The following is a 4,157-nucleotide window of genomic DNA, read 5'->3' on the forward strand; positions in this document are numbered from 1 at the left end:
TCCGAGGCCCGGTTGCCACCCTGGCGCGCACGAAGTCGGAAGTAGGGTTAATTGCCCGGGTGCGCACCTTTGCCAGGGTGGGCACCTTACCTGGGCTGCGCACCAGGGCGGGCTCAAGATGGCACGCGCGTTCCGTTTTTTTCACTATCTTTCAAAACGGAAATTTTAAAATCTCCTTTTTTTTTTGCCTTTTCTGGAAATTAGTGAAGGCAGCGCATCAAAGGTGCGCACCTCGCTGCCCACCTTGGTGTGCTCTGAGGTGCGCACCCGGGAGCGCTACGAAGTGTGCTCCAAGGTGCGGCGTGCACGTTGTCGGAGCCCGGTTTGCCCCGGGTGCGCACCTCGCCTGCACCTTGGCCGGGGTGGGCACCTTGGCTGGGTTTGCCCAGGGTGCGCTCCGAAGCGGGGTTACTGGAGCGCCCCCTCTTTTTTTGTCAGAGCGTTTGGTGGGGTTTCTCGCATTGGCTCTTCCCAGGCCCGGTTGTTGGGTGCGCTCCCACCCTGGCGCGCGCGAAGTTGGAAGTTGGATTAATTGCCCGGGCGCGCACCTTCGCCAGGGTGGGCACCTTGGTGCGCACACCTTGGCTGGGCTGCGCACCAGGGCGGGCTCAAGATGGCACCAGCATTCCCTTTTTCTCACTATCTTTCAAAACGGAAATTTTAAAATCTCGTTTTTTTTTTGCCTTTTATGGAAATTAGTGAAGGCATCGCATCAAAGGTGCGCACCTCGCTGCCCACCTTGGTGTGCTCCGAGGTGCCCACCACGGTGCGCAACGCCGGTGCGAACCCGGGAGCGCCCCGATGTGTGCTCCAAGGTGCGGCGTGCACGAAGTCGGACCCCGGTTTGCCCCGGGTGCGCACCTCGCGTGCACCTTGGTGCGCACACCTTGGCTGGGTTGCGCGGCCTGGTGGGCACCATGGTGCGCACCAAGGAGCGCTCCGAAGTGTGCTCCAAGGTGCGGCGTGCACGAAGTCGGAGCCCGGTTTGCCCCGGGTACGCACCTCGCGTGCACCTTCGCCGGGGTGGGCACCTCGGCTGGGTTGCGCGCCCTGGTGCGCACCAAGGAGCGCTCCGAAGTGTGCTCCAAGGTGCGGCGTGCACGAAGTCGGAGCCCGGTTTGCCCCGGGTGCGCACCTTCGCCGCGGTGCGCACCATGGCGTGCACGAAGTCGGAGCCCGGTTTGCCCCGGGTGCGCACCTCGCGTGCACCTTCGGCGGGGTTGCGCGCCCTGGTGGGCACCATGGTGCGCACCAAGGAGCGCTCCGAAGTGTGCTCCAAGGTGCGGCGTGCACGAAGTCGGAGCCCGGTTTGCCCCGGGTGCGCACCTCGCGTGCACCTTCGGCGGGGTTGCGCGCCCTGGTGGGCACCATGGTGCGCACCAAGGAGCGCTCCGAAGTGTGCTCCAAGGTGCGGCGTGCACGAAGTCGGAGCCCGGTTTGCCCCGGGTGCGCACCTCGCGTGCACCTTCGCCGCGGTGGGCACCATGGCGTGCACGAAGTCGGAGCCCGGTTTGCCCCGGGTGCGCACCTCGCGTGCACCTTCGCCGGGGTGGGCACCTCGGCTGGGTTGCGCGCCCTGGTGCGCACCAAGGAGCGCTCCGAAGTGTGCTCCAAGGTGCGGCGTGCACGAAGTCGGAGCCCGGTTTGCCCCGGGTGCGCACCTCGCGTGCACCTTCGCCAGGGTGGGCACCTCGGTGCGCACACCTTCTCAATGTTTTCTTGCCTTTTCTGGAAATTGGTGAAGGCAGCGCATCAAAGGTGCGCACCTCGGTGTGCTCCGAGGTGCGAACCCGAGAGCGCTCCGAGGTGCCCACGAAGTCGAAAGTCGGGTTAATTGCATTGTTTTCCCCGGGTGCGCTCCGAGGTGCGCAACATCGGCGCGCACCAAGGAGGGCTCCGAAGTGTGCTCCAAGGTGCGCACGATGGCGTGCACCTCTGGTGCGCACGATTCGGAGCTCGGTTTGACCGGGGTGCGCACACCTTGGCTGGGTTGCGCACCTTTTGTGCGCTCCAAGGTGCGCACGAAGTCGGAGCTCGGTTTGCCCCGGGTGCGCACCTTCGCCAGGGTGCGCACCTTGATGCGCACGCCTTGGCTGGGCTGCGCACCTTGGTGGGCGCCATGGTGCGCACCTTTCGTGCGCTCCAAGGTGCGCACGAAGTCGGAGCTCGGTTTGCCCCGGGTGCGCACCTTGGTGGGCGCCATGGTGCACTCCGAGGTGCCCAAGATTGGTGCGCACCAAGGAGCGCTCCGAAGTGCGCTCCAAGGTGCGCGCGAAGTCGAAAGTTGGGTTAATTGTCCGGTTTGCCTCGGGTGCGCACCTTGCGTGCACCTTCGCCAGGGTGGGCGCCTTGGTGCGCACACCTTGGCTGGGCTGCGCACACCTTGGCACCCGCGTTTCCTTCATTTTAAATTTTTTTTTTTTACAATCTCTCAAGTGGGAAATTCTATAATCTCAACTTTTTTTGCCTTTTCAGGAAACTTTTGAATGGAGCGCATCATTGGTGCGCTCCGAAGTGTGCTCCAAAGCTCTCTCCAGCTGCGTGCACCTGCCCCGGCCGCGCACCCGGCCCCGCCCAGCTTCGCTCACCTGTCCCGGGCGTCTGGTGCGGAACCTTAGAGTAAGAAACATCACCGTGCACCTTGGCCAACGTGCGCGACTCGACCGAGCGCGCACTGGCCGAGGTGCACACCGATTTCACCTGGGTGCGCGCGCAGCACCTCGGGCGCACCGGGGTGCGCGCACAACGCCCGGGTTGCACCGTGGCCTGTGTGCTCGGGGTGCCTCGGGTGCGCGCTCGGTGTCGCCCCCGCGCGCGCGGTAGTGCGGGCAGCGCACCCCGGCCCGGCCCGGCCCCGACGAGAACGCAAACGGGCAAAAGGTTTATTCAAATAGCATTGCGACGCCCGGCGAAAAACTAAAAAAGGGTGCAACACCGGGACTTCCCGGGAGGTCACCCATCCCAGTACTACTCCGGCCCAAGCGCGCTTAACTGCGGAGTTCTGATGGGATCCGGTGCACTAATGCTGGTATGATCGCACCCGTTATGAGCTTGTCGCAGTGTGTACTTAGCAAACCGCGACCCACGTGCGAATCCACCCCGGCCACCCACCCCCGTCGAGGTGCACACCCTCCCTCGCGAAGTGCGCCCCGTTCGCCAAGTGTGAGCCCTGCCCGGGTGCGCGCACCTTGCTAGGGCGTCGGGTGTGCACCCGGCCCGGCCTACGTGCGTGCACCTGGAGGGGGCGTCGTGTGCGTGCAGTGTCCCGTCTGCAACGCGGTGCCCACACACCACCTCGGGCGCAACGACCTGCGCTCACATGTGGGCCGAGTGCACCTTGGTGCATGTTCGGGGCGCCTCGGGTGCACGCTCGATCTTGCCCCGGTGCACCAAGGCGCTCGGTTTGCCCCGGGTGCGCACTTGGTGCAAGGTGGGCACCCAAAATAGGGATCAAGCACCAAAACACAAGTTTCGGGATGCAAAATGGGACCCAAGGACCACAAATGCGTTCCAAGACCCATGATGGGTCCACGAGAACAAAAATGTGTTCCGAGACTTAATAAACAAATATTGGGTTTTAGGAGAAGAAACATGCTCTGATGCCCAAAACGAGAATCGACCCCGAAAAGGCCACAGGCCAAAAGTGGGATGCGAGACAAAAAAAAATGGGACCCGAGGACCAAAATTGGGTTCCCAGGTCGAAGACAGGGCAACCGGACAAGAAACGACCTCTAAGGCTCGAAATGAGTCCCGACGACTAAAACTTGACAAGAAGCACCCATCAGGCACCCAACTCGACACCCATGGGATGCCGACCCACCCGGGCTTCCACCTAGCACACCTTGGCACCCACCCACCCTCGCACCCAACCTCGCACCCAACTTAGCACCTTTGAACCCACATTGGCACTCACCCTGACCCTGGCACCTTGGAACCCACATTGGCACTCACCTTGACCCTGGCACCCACCTTTGCACTCACCTTGGGACCCACCCTGGCTCCCACCTCGGCACCCACCCAGACACCCACCTTGGTTCCTTGGCACCCACCTTGGATCCTTGGCACCCACCCCGACACCCACCTTGGCACGCAACTTGGCTACTTGCCACCCACCTTGGCTCCTTGACGCCCACCCCGACAACCACCCCGTGACCTAC

General features: G+C 63.3%; 1 non-coding gene across 1 annotated transcript; it reads right to left on the bottom strand.

Annotated features, from left to right (window-relative positions):
- Positions 1 to 2,923: 2,923 nt before the first annotated feature.
- LOC131865243 (5S ribosomal RNA) lies at positions 2,924 to 3,042 on the bottom strand. The gene has a single exon (XR_009363972.1). It is a non-coding gene; the product is annotated as a 5S ribosomal RNA (ribosomal RNA).
- Between the last annotated feature and the right edge of the window lie 1,115 nt (positions 3,043 to 4,157).

Source organism: Cryptomeria japonica, unplaced genomic scaffold, assembly GCF_030272615.1.
Source record: "Cryptomeria japonica unplaced genomic scaffold, Sugi_1.0 HiC_scaffold_107, whole genome shotgun sequence".
NCBI lineage: Eukaryota > Viridiplantae > Streptophyta > Pinopsida > Cupressales > Cupressaceae > Cryptomeria > Cryptomeria japonica.